Below are 17854 nucleotides of genomic sequence, written 5' to 3'. Positions count from 1 at the left end.
TCCTTTATTTTTTTTGTCTTTTGTTTTTCTGTTTTATCTTTTGTATTTGCTTTCTTTTATTTATTTTCTGTTCTGTTTTATTTTTCTTATATAATAGTTTATAGTTTTTACAAAAAATGAAACCCATAGCTAAAATAGAGTTACAATTATAACTACTGCCACGAAAGGTTTTATCCCTGAACAAAATAGTTTAGTATTTTATAAAACCCAAAATGCATTTATTTAATTGTTCTACCTACTGTTTAATCATTTTAGGGTATTAAAACATTTTATAAAAGTGGGGTTTCTTCACCACAATTAACTTTGCATTATTTGGCACAACTCGAATATTTTAGTTTTAAAGTTTGAAAACTTTTACCGTTTGATTTGATTTTGAATTTGAATTTGAATCAGTTTCGAACTAACGCGAGATTAGCAACAGTAATTGTGCTGACGGGGCATCATTAACAGTGGTTTACTGTAGCTTAAGTATCCGAGCGTCACAATACAGTAGGGTCGCGAGTCTTCACCCAACATCTTCGCCAGTGGGCATTGTTTGGACTCATCGTTTATTATGCTGCCTTTCCGTTGTTATTATTGAGTAAAGCTAGTTATGTACTATGGGTTTGTAATACATTATAAATTCTGGATCATACGTTGTAGTAAATGATGCACTTGTTACTTTGATATTCCTATGTAGTGTGTGTGCTAGTGAATCGATCCAGGGACTAGCACAGTGAGCACCGAGACATCGAATCTTATCAGGTTCGGGTTGCTACAGATGGTATCAGAGCAGTGTGTTGACTGTAGGTCGTGACCCTAGAAAATGGATTAGAAAAGCCATAGGAGTGAAAAACTTACTTTACAACTTGTTGTCTACTTGTTAGTTCATACTCTTGTACTCATATCTTTACGTTTCAAATATAGATGACCCCTGGAATTATATTAGTGTTATTTAAGGAGTTTAGTTGGCAGACCACCATTCCTAAGTTGTGTTCAATAAACGATTTGCGGTAGTATGATGAGATCATATCTCTTGTGGATATGACCTTACCTGTAGGTTTTGCTTGTGTTGTGTGATATGTCATATGTTTGGTTGGTCATTGCTTTCCATGTTGTCATATTTCATGGATTGTTTGTATTATGCAATTGGGTGCTTTGATTGATCATATGTGCTCTTTTGATGTGATTACTTTAGGATAGTTTTGGTGACTTGTGTGAATTTAGTGTTTGCTTTTGTTGTTGTTGGAGTATTAGTTGCTAGCATGAGCATATGGGTAGTGTTTTCCCCTTAGACCTATTTCTGTCTATATCTCACCCCTGCTTACCCATCAGATGCCACTGAGGCGTAACTCTAGAGGCAGTGGTTCAGGAGACAACAACAACAATGACATACCACCATACATGCAACAACTGCTTCAGGGATAGACTCAGTTAATCCAGTTACTTGTTCAGAACCAGAACAACAACAACAACAATAATCCACCACCACCCCCAGTTGATGCACTTACTCGTTTCTTGAGGTTGAATCCTCAGAGGTTTTCTAGCACCCCTGAACCTATTGTGGCTGATGATTGGCTTTGCTCAGTTAATAGGAATTTGGAGATAGTTGGTTGCACTGATGCAGAGAGAGTGAAGTTTGCCTCGCATTTGTTAGAAGGACCAGCCGCAGCATGGTGGGACAATTACTTGGTCACTTATCCTATTGCTACTATCACTTGGGAGCAGTTTCATGCAGGTTTTCGCGCCGCACATGTGTCTGCTGGTGCCATGAGTCTGAAAAAGAAGGAGTTCCGCAGCTTGCGTCAGGGAGGTTGCACTGTGAATGCATATGTGGAGGAATTCAATAATCTTGCACGCTATGCTCCTAACGATGTTAGCACTGATGCAGCTAGACAAGAGAAGTTTCTGGAAGGACTGGATGATGAGTTGAGTATTCAGTTGACAGTGGCAACATTCAACAACTGCCAGGAGCTTATTGATAAGGCTATTGTACTTGAAGGAAAGTTTCAACAGGTGGAGAACCGCAAGATGAAGGCAAGGGACACATAGTTCAACTCTGGAGGACCACGGAAGCACCATAATTCCTCAGCATCTTCTGAGTACTATGATTCTGGAGTGGACATTTATAATGGTCATAACCATGATGGGCATAATCACATAACAACAATGGACACAACCACAATGGTCAGAGGAATGGCAACAATGACCACGACATTTCGACGCCCACAAAGAAGGATCTAAGCTAGTTACTTTGTTACAGATGCAGGAACCCAGGACACTATTCAACAAATTGTCCTGAGCTAAGGAAAATGAATTATGACAATGGGAATTCTGGAGAGAAGGAGATTTATCACTTCGAAAGTGGACATGTGAATCACACGAGGGTAGGAAGACCATATAATGCATCAGTCTTTGGTAAGACTCTTAATTAAGATCAAGTATTGTGACTGTTTTTTCCAGCATTGATGCATCATATTTAGTCGTGTCAAGGGAAATTTGGAAATATGCAATGAGTAAGCCTCGAAACTTTGGAGTACAGATTATATCAAGTACCCACCTTCAACCTTTGCTAGCCAACTCGAATCTCGGGGACGAGATTCATTTTAAGGGGGGTAGATTTGTAACATCCCAAATTTTCAAATTTGGTATGTTAATAGGATCATTCGTTTTCATCATGATTGCTATGCATATTAGAATGTTCTGAATATTCAAAGCATTTTCCAACAAGGCAATATATTTGGAGTGGAGATAATATGACTTCTCCCCTATTCATTATATTTGGAAAATCCTAAGAATATATTCTGGAGTCTACATAAATTATTTTGGCTTTGTAGAAACACAAAATTATTTTATACCTATTATATAATGCTCTTTATATGCTTGTATTGCATAATATATATATTTGTTTAAAGTGCATTGGTGTTTTAAAAATGTTCACGGTATTTTATATTAGTGTTAATATTTTAGTGTGTGTTCTGGTATTTTTAGGTATCTATATGTTATTTTGTTTTAGCCATTTAACTGCATGTAGTCTATAGAGTATTATTTTGTCCAGAGTTTACTGTTCACCTGGACCGCAGAGAGCGCACCCAGTCTCTACACGTCGCCCACGCGAGCGACGCAGCAGCAGCCGCTAGCAGGCCTTCGGCCCATTTCAGCGAAGCCGCAGCCCAACCCGCAGCTCCCTCTCTTTCTTGTTTTTTCCCCTTCTTCTCAGCTCTCTCATGCTGACTGCTCTGGCCCGCCTGTCATCTTCTCCTCCTTGCCGTGTTCTTCCTGGACAGTGAGTCCGATCCCAAATCCTCGCCTGTTTCGATCGATTCTCGACCCCTAGGCCCGCGGGAGACATCCTATATAAGATCTCCATCTCCCCCTGGTCCAATTTTTGGCAAAATCTCACGCTCCCGTGCCCTGGAACTCCCGATCCGATCTCGCCGGAGTTCGGCCGCAAAAGCTCCTTCGCCGGTCGTTTCCGTCGACGCAGAAGGTTCCCAGCGCCTCTTACCCTCGGTTGTCTTCGCCTTGTCCTCCTCTCCCTCCCTCACCTACTAGTTCTCACAGGGGGGCACTAGAACGAGCGCTAGGACCTCCGCTCGAAGCAGAAGCCGCCGTTGCCTCTCCAGCCGGACCTCACCGACCTTAGCAGAAGCCCCGGCCGTTTCCGAGGACGGTTTCGAGTTCGCCGCCTCTCTCTGCACATCGTCCCTTCATCCCCGAGCTCGGGAGGCCTCTCCAGAGAGCATACGCTCCAAGTCCGAGCCGCGCCACGCCGTCTTCCTCAAGTCCGACGGCAAACCTCTGTTCTTCTCCGGTGAGTCGCCTTGCACCGTCCGATCCCTCTCCAATGGCCAAGATTAGATCTGTTGTTTTTATTTAAGGCCGAACCATTTTTCTCTAGTTACCGGCCGTTCGTTGCTTAAGCGTAGCAGCAAACAGCCTCCAGCCTATCACAGTGTGCCACGTGGCATGTCCACAGCAGCCGCGGCAGTTCTTCCCAGAACGCTGTTATGGCATAACTTCTCTTTGCAGATTTCATATCAAATTTTCATTTAGGTATATCATGAGATCCGTAACTCCAAATTCATCAATTCTTTTTCCTGTGTACTAATAGTGACCAAGAGAATATCGTAGAACCAAGATTTCACATTTTTGAATTGTTTAAATTGAATTTGCTCAAATTTAGAATTTATCTTCCGGAGGCCATATCTTTTAAACCGTTGATCCAAATTAGTTGATTCTTTTTGCATTGTGATCCTACTAGCATGTAGATAATATATACCTACTGATATGTTCTGTTATTTAAGTTTTATTTGAATTCCTTGCTGTTGACTTTAATGTGGCGTTATGCGAATGCGGTTTATTTATCGGTGCCTTCGTTATCGTATAGATTGTCCGGAGTGTGAAGCGGATCAGAATTAATCGTTAGAGTACTTCAACACCGTTCAAAGCAAGTTGCACTTTTGTTATGCTCATCCTATATGTCTACTATGCACTGTTATGATATTTTATATGCTTGGTGTGATTCTTATATTGCTTGTCACCATGTGCCTTTCCTATTTGCATTGTTTAATTGTATGCTTGGATTTGCTATGGTAGACGTGTGTATGTGTCGAGTGATCCATGAAAGTGGTGAGTGTTTATAGCCGTAGGCTCGGGATTATTAACCAGGTGAATGCGTCACTGACAGAGCGCTCTATTGTCCCTAGAGAATGCGCCATTGGCAGAGCGCACTTGAGGCGAGTGTTGGGGATATAACTACTTAGTGTAAACCAGCCAGGAGGGCCCGGTTCACCCTCGAGTATGCTGAAGCCCATGAAGACCTAGAAGATGGCACTTTACTAATAAAGCATGGAGGCCCGAAGCCCAAAGGCGGATTAGGGCCCATAGTGGTAAACCGCCATGACTATGTAACTTGTAATATAAGTTAGGAAAGGAGAGACCGAGCCGGACGCTTTGTATGAGTCGGCTTTGGGGCTCTGTAGACTGGCCGGGCGTCAACCTGTGTATATAAAGGGATGACCCGGTGGCGGTTCAGGGACAAGAAACAATAACTCGAGACTCAGGCAAGCATATTTGCTCCCTGGTCATTGAAACCCAATCAATCCCATCACAACTAGACGTAGGCTTTTACCTTCATCGAAGGGGCCGAACTAGTACAAAACTCCCGTGTCCCTCGTCCCGTTTAACCCCTTCAAGCTAACCCGTTGTGATGGCTCCATGACTAAGTCCCTTCATGAGGACATCTGACGTGTTAATTCCACGACAGTTGGCGCCCACCGTGGGGCTATCGCTCGATGGTTTCGAGTTCTTGAAGGGCAGCTTTGAAGGACTCAAGGGGTACGTGGTTGGCCGGATCACCAAGAGTCATCGCGGCAAGCTTTACATCGACGATCAAGGATGGGGCCCCGAGGCCGGCTCAATCGAGTACGGGTACCGGGTCCCCTTTGGCGGAATTCATGTCTTCATCGGCAAGATCGGTGAACCGGGCCCTGAGCCGGACATCTGCACCGACCTCGTCGGAACGGCTCAGCGTGCGAGTCCAACCCGATTTAAGCCTGCCATGAAGCGTGCGTTCGTAGGATGTGTCCATGAGGTCGGATCTGAACCGGTGTCTGAAGGCGAGACGGCCGTTTATTCCGACGGCGAATCATCCACTGGCGAAACCGAGTCCTTGTACCAGATTCATAATGGTGTGTCCGAAGGATATTCCGATGGCAACAGTATTCCGGACCTCCTTGAACCGCCGAGTCGGGTTGCTGTTTACATGGCCGGAACACAGCCCACTCTGCAGTCTTCATCTACAGCAGCGATGAATACTGGATCACCAGCCGCGGAAGGAGCCCCGGCGCGCCGACCGGCTAGTCCTCTCCGGTTTGATGGACGCCTGAGCGACTTTATTGACCACGGCAGTCACCCCGGAGACGCGGGATCAGCATAATGCGGACATTGCAAAGTTGAAGGACCAGATAACATAGGCTAAGGAGGACCTGGCAACTAAGGATGCTAGGATGGCTGAAGAGCGGGCCACTTTGGATGCCCAGTCACAACAGATACAGGCGCAGAATTATCGGCTCATGCTGGATCGGACCGCATCAGAGGATGTAATGCGAAGGAAATACCGGTCTCGTCTACCATTGGTCTACGAAGGGTTGAACCTCTTTCAAACACCGGGCACCGGGCCGAGCAATTCGTGTTGGAAATATGCCCTAGAGGCAATAATAAATTGATTATTATTATATTTCCTTGTTCATGATAATCGTTTATTATCCATGCTAGAATTGTATTGATAGGAAACTCAGATACATGTGTGGATACATAGACAACACCATGTCCCTAGTAAGCCTCTAGTTGACTAGCTCGTTAATCAATAGATGGTTACGGTTTCCTGACCATGGACATTGGATGTCGTTGATAACGGGATCACATCATTAGGAGAATGATGTGATGGACAAGACCCAATCCTAAGCCTAGCACAAGATCATAGTTCGTATGCTAAAGCTTTTCTAATGTCAAGTATCATTTCCTTAGACCATGAGATTGTGCAACTCCCGGATACCGTAGGAGTGCTTTGGGTGTGCCAAACGTCACAACGTAACTGGGTGGCTATAAAGGTACACTACGGGTATCTCTGAAAGTGTCTGTTGGGTTGGCACGAATCGAGATTGGGATTTTGTCACTCCGTGTAAACGGAGAGGTATCTCTGGGCCCACTCGGTAGGACATCATCATAATGTGCACAATGTGACCAAGGGGTTGATCACGGGATGATGTGTTACGGAACGAGTAAAGAGACTTGCCGGTAACGAGATTGAACAAGGTATCGGTATACCGACGATTGAATCTCGGGCAAGTACCATACCGCTAGACAAAGGGAATTGTATACGGGATTGATTGAGTCCTTGACATCGTGGTTCATCCGATGAGATCATCGTGGAACATGTGGGAGCCAACATGGGTATCCAGATCCCGCTGTTGGTTATTGACCGGAGAACATCTCGGTCATGACTACATGTCTCCCGAACCCGTAGGGTCTACACACTTAAGGTTCGATGACGCTAGGGTTATAAAGGAAGTTTGTATGTGGTTACCGAATGTTGTTCGGAGTCCCGGATGAGATCCCGGACGTCACGAGGAGTTCCGGAATGGTCCGGAGGTAAAGATTTATATATAGGAAGTCCTGTTTCGGCCATCGGGACAAGTTTCGGGGTCATCGGTATTGTACCGGGACCACCGGGTGGGGCCACCTGCCCCGGGGGGCCACATGGGCTGTAGGGGGTGCGCCTTGGCCTACATGGGCCAAGGGCACCAGCCCCTAGAGGCCCATGCGCCAAGATATAGGAAAAAGGGGAGAGTCCTAAAGGGGGAAGGCACCTCCGAGGTGCCTTGGGGAGGATGGACTCCTCCCCCCCTCTTAGCCGCACCCCTTCCTTGGAGGAAGGGGCAAGGCTGCGCCTCCCCCCTCTCCCCTGCCCCTATATATAGTGGAGGGGAGGGAGGGCATCCATACCTGAGCCCTTGGCGCCTCCCTCCCTCCCGTGACACCTCCTCCTCTCCCGTAGGTGCTTGGCGAAGCCCTGCAGGATTGCCACGCTCCTCCATCACCACCACGCCGTTGTGCTGCTGCTGGATGGAGTCTTACTCAACCTCTCCCTCTCTCCTTGCTGGATCAAGGCGTGGGAGACATCGTCGAGCTGTACGTGTGTTGAACGCGGAGGTGCCGTCCGTTCGGCACTAGGATCATCGGTGATCTGAATCACGACGAGTACGACTCCATGAACCCCGTTCACTTGGACGCTTCCGCTTAGCGATCTACAAGGGTATGTAGATGCACTCTCCTTCCCCTCGTTGCTAGTCTCTCCATAGATAGATCTTGGTGACACGTAGGAAAATTTTGAATTTCTGCTACGTTCCCCAACAGTGGCATCATGAGCTAGGTCTATTGCGTAGATTCTTTGCACGAGTAGAACACAAAGTAGTTGTGGGCGTCGATATTGTTCAATATGCTTGCCGTTACTAGTCTTATCTTGATTCGGCGGCATCGTGGGATGAAGCGGCCCGGACCAACCTTACACGTACGCTTACGTGAGACCGGTTCCACCGACAAACATGCACTAGTTGCATAAGGTGGCTGGCGGGTGTCTGTCTCTCCCACTTTAATTGGATCGGATTCGATGAAAAGGGTCCTTATGAAGGGTAAATAGCAATTGGCATATCACGTTGTGGTTCATGCGTAGGTAAGAAACGTTCTTGCTAGAAACCCATAGCAGCCACGTAAAACATGCAAACAACAATTAGAGGACGTCTAACTTGTTTTTGCAGGGTATGCTATGTGATGTGATATGGCCAAAAAGGATGTGATGAATGATATATGTGATGTATGAGATTGATCATGTTCTTGTAATAGGAATCACGACTTGCACGTCGATGAGTATGACAACCGGCAGGAGCCATAGGAGTTGCCTTTATTTATTTGTGACCTGCGTGTCAACTTAAACGTCATGTAATTACTTTACTTTATTGCTAACCGTTAGCCAAGGTAGTAGAAGTAATAGTTGGCGAGGCAACTTCATGAAGACACGATGATGGAGATCATGATGATGGAGATCATGGTGTCATGCCGGTGACGATGATGATCATGGAGCCCCGAAGATGGAGATCAAAAGGAGCAAAGTGATGATGGCCATATCATGTCACTATTTGATTGCATGTGATGTTTATCATGTTTATACATCTTATTTGCTTAGAACGACGGTAGTAAATAAGATGATCCCTTACAACAATTTCAAGAAGTGTTCTCCCCTAACTGTGCACCGTTGCGACAGTTCGTGTTTCGAAGCACCACGTGATGATCGGGTGTTAGATTCTAACGTTCACATACAACGGGTGTAAGACAGATTTACACACGCGAAACACTTAGGGTTAACTTGACGAGCCTAGCATGTACAGACATGGCCCCGGAACACGGAGACCGAAAGGTCGAACATGAGTCGTATAGAAGATACGATCAACATGAAGATGTTAACCGATGATGACTAGTCCGTCTCACGTGATGATCGGACACGGCCTAGTTTGACTCGGATCATGTAATCACTTAGATGACTAGAGGGATGTCTATCTGAGTGGGAGTTCATAAGATGAACTTAATTATCCTGAACATAGTCAAAAGGTTTTTGCAAATTATGTCGTAGCTCACGCTATAGTTCTACTGTTTAGATATGTTCCTAGAGAAAAATTAGTTGAAAGTTGATAGTAGCAATTATGCGGACTAGGTCCGTAAACTGAGGATTGTCCTCATTGCTTCATAGAAGGCTTATGTCCTTAATGCACCGCTCAGTGTGCTGAACCTCGAACGTTGTCTGTGGTTGTTGCGAACATCTGACATACACGTTTTGATAACTACGTGATAGTTCAGTTAAACGGTTTAGAGTTGAGGCACCAAAGACGTTTTTGAAACATCGCGAAACATATGAGATGTTTTGAGGGCTGAAATTGGGATTTTAGGCTCGTGCCCATGTCAAGAGGTATAAGACCTCCGATGATTTTCTTAGCCTGCAAACTAAGGGAGAAAAGCTCAATCGTTGAGCTTGTGCTCAGATTGTCTGAGTACAACAATCGCTTGAATTGAGTGGGAGTTGATCTTCCAGATGAGATAGTGATGGTTCTCCAAAGTCATTGCCACCAAGCTGTTAGAGCTTCGTGATGAACTATAACATATCAGGGATAGATATGATGATCCTTGAGGTATTCGCGATGTTTGACACCGCGAAAGTAGAAATCAAGAAGGAGCATCAATTGTTGATGGTTGGTGAAACCACTAGTTTCAAGAAGGGCAAGGGCAAGAAGGGATACTTCATGAAACGGCAAATCAGCTGCTGCTCTAGTGAAGAAACCCAAGGTAAAACCCAAACCCGAGACTAAGTGCTTCTGTAATAAGGGGAACAACCACTAAAGCAGAATTACCCTAGATACTTGGTAGATAAGAAGGCTGGCAAGGTCGATAGAAGTATATTGGATATACATTGTGTTAATGTGTACTTTGCTAGTACTCCTAGTAGCACCAGGGTATTAGATACCGGTTCGGTTGATAAGTGTTAGTAACTCGAAACAAAAGGCTACGGAATAAACGGAGACTAGCTAAAGGTGAGCTGACGATATGTGTTGGAAGTTTTTCCAAGCTTGATACGATCAAGCATCGCACGCTCCCTCTACCAAAGAGATTGGTGTTAAACCTAAATAATTGTTATTTGGTGTTTGCGTTGAGCATAGACATGATTGGATTACGTCTATCGCAATACGGTTATTCATTTAAGGAGAATAATGGTTACTCTGTTTATTTGAATAATACCTTCAATGGTCTTACACCTTGAATGAATGGTTTATTAAATCTCGATCGTAGTGATACACATGTTCATGCCAAAAGATAGTAATGATAGTACCACCTACTTGTGGCACTGCCACGTAAGTCATATCGGTATAAAACGCATGAAGAAGCTCCATATTGATGGATCTTTGGGCTCACTCGTTTTTGAAAAGTTTGAGACATGTGAACCATGTCTATTGGTGTATATGCATGAAGAAACTCCATGCAAATGGACCGTTTTGACTCACTTGATTTTGAATCACTTGGGACATGCAAATCATACCACATGGGCAAGATGACTGAAAAGCCTCGTTTTCAGTAAGATGGAACAAGATAGCAACTTGTTGGAAGTAACACATTTTGATGTGTGCAGTCCAATGAGTGCTGAGGCATGCAGTGAATATCATTATGTTCTTACTTCACAGATGATTCGAGTAGATGTTGAGTATATTTACTTGATGAATCACGAGTCTGAATTATTGAAAGGTTCAAGTAATTTCAGTGTGAAGTTGAAAGATCGTCGTGACAAGAGGATAAAAGATCTATGATATGATCATAGAGATGAATATCTGAATCACGAGTTTGGCACAAAATTAAGACATTGTGGAAATTGTTTCACAACTGATACAGCCTGGAACACCATAGTGTGATGGTGTGTCCAAACGTCATAGTTGCACCCTATTGGATATGGTGCATACCATGATGTCTCTTATCGAGTTACCACTATCGTTCATGGGTTAGGCATTAGAGACAACCACATTCACTTTAAATAGGGCACCACATAATTTCATTGAGACGACACCGTATGAACTATGGTTTGGAGAAACCTAAGTTGTCGTTTCTTGAAAGTTTGGGGCTGCGACGCTTATGTGAAAAGGTTTCAGGTTGATAAGCTCGAACCCAAAGCAGATAAAATGCATATTCATAGGACACCCAAAAACAGTTGGGTATACCTCCTAATTCAGATCCGAAAGCAATAGGGATTGTTTCTTGAATCGGGTCCTTTTTCGAGGAAAGGTTTCTCTCAAAAAGTTGAGTGGGAGGATGGTGGAGACTTGATGAGGTTATTGAACCGTCACTTCAACAAGTGTGTAGCAGGGCACAGGAAGTTGTTCCTGTGGCACGTACACCAACTGAAGTGGAAGCTTATGATAGTGATCATGAAACTTCGGATCGAGTCACTACCAAACCTCGTGGGATGACAAGGATGCGTACTACTTCAGAGTGGTACGTAATCCTGTCTTGGAAGTCATGTTGCTAGACAACAATGAACCTACGAGCTATGGAGAAGCGATGGTGGGCCCGGATTCCGATAAATGGCTCAAGGCCATAAAACCCGAGAGAGGATCCATGTATGAAAACAAAGTGTAGACTTTGGAAGAGCTACTTGATGGTCGTAAGGCTGTTAGGTACAGATGGATTTTGAAAGGAAGACAGACAATGATGGTAAGTGTCACCATTGAAGAAAGCTCGACTTGTCGTTAAGAAGTTTCCCGACAAGTTCAAGGAGTTGAGTGCGGTGAGACTTTCTCACTCGTAGCGATGCTAAGAGTCTGTTGGAATTATATTAGCAATTACTGCATCATTTATGAAATCTTGCAGATAGGATGTCTAAAACATTGTTTCCTCGACGATTTTTGAGGAAAGGTTGTATGTGATACAACCGGAAGGTTTTGTCTATCCTGAAATATGCTAATAAGTATGCAAAGCTCCAGCAATCCTTCTGAGGACTGGAGTGAGCATCTCGGAGTTGGAATGTATGCTTTGATGATGATCAAAGATTTTGGGTGTATACAAAGTTTATAAGAAACTTGTATTTCCAAAGAAGTGAGTGGGAGCACTATAGAATTTCTGATGAGTATATGTTGTTGACATATTAATGATCAGAAATGACGTAGAATTTCTGGAAAGCATATAGGGTTATTTGGAAAGTGTTTTCAATGGAAAACCTGGATTAAGCTACTTGAACATTGAGCATCAAGATCTATAAGGATAGATCAAAACGCTTAATAGTACTTTCAAATTAGCACATGCCTTGACGTGATCTTGAAGGTGTTCAAGATGGATCAGTCAAAGAAGGAGTTCTTGCCTGAGTTGTAAGGTATGAAGTTAAGACTTAAAGCTCGACCATGGCAGAATAGAGAGAAAGGAACGAAGGTCGTCCCCTATGCTTAAGACATAGGCTCTACAGTATGCTATGCTGTGTACCGCACCTGAAGTGTGCTTTACCATGAGTCAGTCAAGGGGTACAAGAGTGATCCAAGAATGGATCACAGGACAGCGGTCAAAGTTATCCTTAGTAACTAGTGGACTAAGGAATTTTCTCAATTATGGAGGTGGTAAAAGAGTTCGTCGTAAAGGGTTACGTCGATGCAAGCTTAACACCTATCCGGATAGCTCTGAGTAGAGATACCGGATACCTATAATGGAGCAACAATTTATAATAGCTCCAAGTAGAACAGTTATTTGGAATAGCTCCAAATAGAACGTGGTAGCTGCATCTAGGAGATGACATAGAGATTTGTAAAGCACACACGGATCTGAAAGGTTCAGACCCGTTGACTATACCTCTCTCACAAGCATAACATGGTCAAACCCAGAATTCATCGAGTGTTAATCACATGGTAAATGTGAACTAGATTATTGACTCTAGTAAACTCTTTGGGTGTTAGTCACATGGGGATGTGACCTTGAGTGTTAATCACATATCGATGTGAACTAGATTATTGACTCTAGTGCAAGTGGGAGACTGTTGGAAATATGCCCTAGAGGCAATAATAAATTGATTATTATTATATTTCCTTGTTCATGATAATCGTTTATTATCCATGCTAGAATTGTATTGATAGGAAACTCAGATACATGTGTGGATACATAGACAACACCATGTCCCTAGTAAGCCTCTAGTTGACTAGCTCGTTAATCAATAGATGGTTACGGTTTCCTGACCATGGACATTGGATGTCGTTGATAACGGGATCACATCATTAGGAGAATGATGTGATGGACAAGACCCAATCCTAAGCCTAGCACAAGATCATAGTTCGTATGCTAAAGCTTTTCTAATGTCAAGTATCATTTCCTTAGACCATGAGATTGTGCAACTCCCGGATACCGTAGGAGTGCTTTGGGTGTGCCAAACGTCACAACGTAACTGGGTGGCTATAAAGGTACACTACGGGTATCTCTGAAAGTGTCTGTTGGGATGGCACGAATCGAGATTGGGATTTTGTCACTCCGTGTAAACGGAGAGGTATCTCTGGGCCCACTCGGTAGGACATCATCATAATGTGCACAATGTGACCAAGGGGTTGATCACGGGATGATGTGTTACGGAACGAGTAAAGAGACTTGCCGGTAACGAGATTGAACAAGGTATCGGTATACCGACGATCGAATCTCGGGCAAGTACCATACCGCTAGACAAAGGGAATTGTATACGGGATTGATTGAGTCCTTGACATCGTGGTTCATCCGATGAGATCATCGTGGAACATGTGGGAGCCAACATGGGTATCCATATCCCGCTGTTGGTTATTGACCGGAGAACATCTCGGTCATGACTACATGTCTCCCGAACCCGTAGGGTCTACACACTTAAGGTTTGATGACGCTAGGGTTATAAAGGAAGTTTGTATGTGGTTACCGAATGTTGTTCGGAGTCCCGGATGAGATCCCGGATGTCACGAGGAGTTCCGGAATGGTACAGAGGTAAAGATTTATATATAGGAAGTCCTGTTTCGGCCATCGGGACAAGTTTCGGGGTCATCGGTATTGTACCGGGACCACCGGAAGGGTCCCGGGGGCCCACCGGGTGGGGCCACCTGCCCCGGGGGGCCACATGGGCTGTAGGGGGTGCGCCTTGGCCTACATGGGCCAAGGGCACCAGCCCCTAGAGGCCCATGCGCCAAGATATAAGAAAAAGGGGAGAGTCCTAAAGGGGGAAGGCACCTCCGAGGTGCCTTGGGGAGGATGGACTCCTCCCCCCCTCTTAGCCGCACCCCTTCCTTGGAGGAAGGGGCAAGGCTGCGCCTCCCCCCTCTCCCCTGCCCCTATATATAGTGGAGGGGAGGGAGGGCATCCATACCTGAGCCCTTGGCGCCTCCCTCCCTCCCGTGACACCTCCTCCTCTCCCGTAGGTGCTTGGCGAAGCCCTGCAGGACTGCCACGCTCCTCCATCACCACCACGCCGTTGTGCTGCTGCTGGATGGAGTCTTCCTCAACCTCTCCCTCTCTCCTTGCTGGATCAAGGCGTGGGAGACATCGTCGAGCTGTACGTGTGTTGAACGCGGAGGTGCCGTCCGTTCGGCACTAGGATCATCGGTGATCTGAATCACGACGAGTACGACTCCATCAACCCCGTTCACTTGAACGCTTCCGCTTAGCGATCTACAAGGGTATGTAGATGCACTCTCCTTCCCCTCATTGCTGGTTTCTCCATAGATAGATCTTGGTGACACGTAGGAAAATTTTGAATTTCTGCTACGTTCCCCAACAATTCGTCCGTTGCAAACTGGACTGATGCACCTAGGGCAGCTCCGGATCAGCTACGGATGACAGAACCGCACCGGCGAACCGATAACCCGCCGCAATACGTGTCCACACCGCCGGGTCACTTCTCGAGCCCTCTGTATAACATGATTGCCGCAGCATCGCGCCTAGCAGCCATTCTGATGGAGAGCGATTCACTGGCAGCAATTGAAACGCGGTGGGCTAGGGACCTTCTTCAAACCGCTGTGGTGCAGCAGCAGGCTTATTCTTATAGCCGGGATAGAATTAATTCAACCCCTCGTCCAAGCCCGAGCTATAGCAGGGACATGGATGAACCGGAAGTGTCTAGCAGTGCGCGGCATCGTAATGCTCAAGGTGTGGTGGATAATGGCAGAGCACGAAGGGAGGCTGCTTTGGGTCGTCATCAACCCGCCCCGGTTCAGCCAACTACGTCAGTCGACCGAGGCACCGGGCTTGCCTTCAGTTCCTGGGGAGTGCCGTGCCTTAATCCGGCTCTCCGTAATGTGCGTCTGCCCAAAGATTTCAAGGGTCCACGTAAAGTGCCTAACTACACGGCGGATCAGCCACCTGAGGCGTGGGTCGAGAGTTATGAGATGGCAATGGAGATGCTGGATGTAGATGAAGCGGCCTGTGCAAAATACTTCACGATGATGTTGGAAGGAACGACCCGTACTTGGTTGAAAAATTTACCAGCTAACTCCATCGAGTCATGGGATCAGTTGAAGGCCCGGTTTATAGCCAATTTCAAAGACACTTGCAAATAGCCCATGTCCATTGTGGATCTGGATGCTTGTGTTCAAGGGGAGAACGAGTCAACAACTCATTGGGTACGCCGGGTTTCAGAGGTTTTGCACTCGTCTGACCGGATTAACACTGGTCAAGCGATCATAACGCTCGAGCGTAATTGCCGGTTCAAGTCGCTGAAGATGAAGTTGGACGGCTCAAGCGCCACTGCAATGACATGGGAACCCTTATGGCAGCCTTGGTCAAGTATGCCGATTCTGATAATACCAAGGATCCCGATTTTGATGAGGAGAAACCAGAGAAGGGAAAGAAGAACGACGGTGCAAAGGGACAGCATCACAACCAGGGAGGCCATGGGAATAATGGTAAGCGTAAGGCGGATAATTCAGATCTTGTGAATAACACTAATATGCAGCGTCGTAAAGGTAAACCGCCCCAGCGTGGTGGAGGGATGAATCTAGAACATTTGATGAACCAGCCTTGTCCCAAGCATGGGACCAAGGAGGCCCCTTCCACACATCTATGGAAAGATTGTTATATCATGAAGGAGTTCAAGAATTCCGATATTTTCCGGTATGATCAAGGTCCTTCGGGTGGTTCAGGTCCAGGTTTTCATGGTGGCGGCGGTTCAAGCTCTGGATTTCAGAATAATCAGAGCAACCAGCATAACCAAGGTGGTAATGGCCAATAGAATAATCAAGGGAATCAGCAGCAATCACGTTATCAAAGTCACCCCAAGGAGTTGAATGGCGGGCAGTATCATGTGTTCACCACTAGCCTGTGTAAGCGAGATCAGAAGCTTCATAAAAGGGCAGTTAATGCTGTTGAACCGGCAGTGCCATGTTACTTACGGTGGTCTGAGCAACCCATCGTGTGGAGCAGGGAGGATCATCCGCCCCGGGTTGACAATCCGGGTCAACTGGCCTTGGTAGTGGCACCTCAGGTGGGAGGTTACAAGTTTACCAAAATCCTGATGGATGGAGGGAGCAGTATCAACATCCTGTATCATGAGACTTTTCATCGTATGGGGTTGACAGACAAAAATCTTAAACCGTCCAACACTGTATTTCATGGTGTAGTACCAGGTAAATCGGCATATCCTGTTGGCAAGATCTCTTTGGAGGTTGTGTTTGGAGATGAGCATGATTCCAGGTATGAAAAGTTGACCTTTGAAGTGGTGAAGCCCGTATCACGCACTAATTGGACGGCTGGCTTATGCAAAATTCATGGCAAGGCCCTGCTATATTTATTTACAGCTCAAAATGCTGGGCCACAAGGGAACTATCACAATACATGGAAGTCGAAAGATTGCTTTGGATTGTGAGGAAGGTGATGCGGCGTACGTTGAGTCGGTTTGTGCTACGGAGGAGCTGAAGTTTTATAAAGACAATGTTGATCCAGCAGACATGACTCCTTTGAAAAAACCCACCACTGAGCATGACCCGACTCTGAAGTCCAAACTGGCTGATGAGACTAAACTTGTTGACTTTGTTCCTGGTGATTCATCCAAACAGTTTAGCATCAGCACCAATCTGGATTCGAAATAAGAAAGCGCGCTCATCGAGTTCATCCGTGAGAACTGGGACATCTTCGCATGGAAGCCTTCTGACATGCCAGGTGTACCGAGGGAACTCGCTGAGCACACTCTCAATATTGATCCGAAGTTTAAACCGGTCAAGCATTTTTTTCGGCGGTTTAACGAAGAAAGACGCAAGGCTATTGGTGAAGAGGTAGCCCGGTTGTTGGCTGCTGGCTTTATCATCAAAGTATTTCACCCTGAGTGGTTGGCTAATCCGGTGCTCGTTCTTAAGAAAAACGGCACTTGGCGTATGTGTGTGGACTACACAAATTTGAACAAGGCTTGTCCAGCAGATCCTTTTGCTCTCCCGCGTATTGATCAGATTATTGATGCGACGGCGGGTTGTGAGCGCTTGAGTTTCTTGGATGCTTATTCAAGTTATCATCAGATTAAGATGGCAGTTAAGGACCAGGAGAAGACAGCCTTCATCACTCCCTTTGGAGCCTTCTGCTATGTTTCTATGCCTTTGGGGCTCAAAAGTGCCCAGGCTACTTATCAGCGTTGTGTGCAAAATTGTCTTCACACGCAGATTGGGCGTAATGTTCATGCCTATGTGGATGACATTGTGGTAAAATCCAGGAAGAAGGAAACCTTGATAGATGATCTCAAGGAAACATTTGACAATCTTCGGGTTTACAAAATGATGCTCAATCCGGATAAATGTGTTTTTGGTGTTCC

This window comes from Triticum dicoccoides, chromosome 1B (genome assembly GCF_002162155.2).
Source record: "Triticum dicoccoides isolate Atlit2015 ecotype Zavitan chromosome 1B, WEW_v2.0, whole genome shotgun sequence".
NCBI classification, from domain to species: Eukaryota; Viridiplantae; Streptophyta; class Magnoliopsida; order Poales; family Poaceae; genus Triticum; species Triticum dicoccoides.
The sequence above is the reverse complement of the archived record's forward strand: the minus strand, read 5'-3'. Positions refer to the sequence as shown.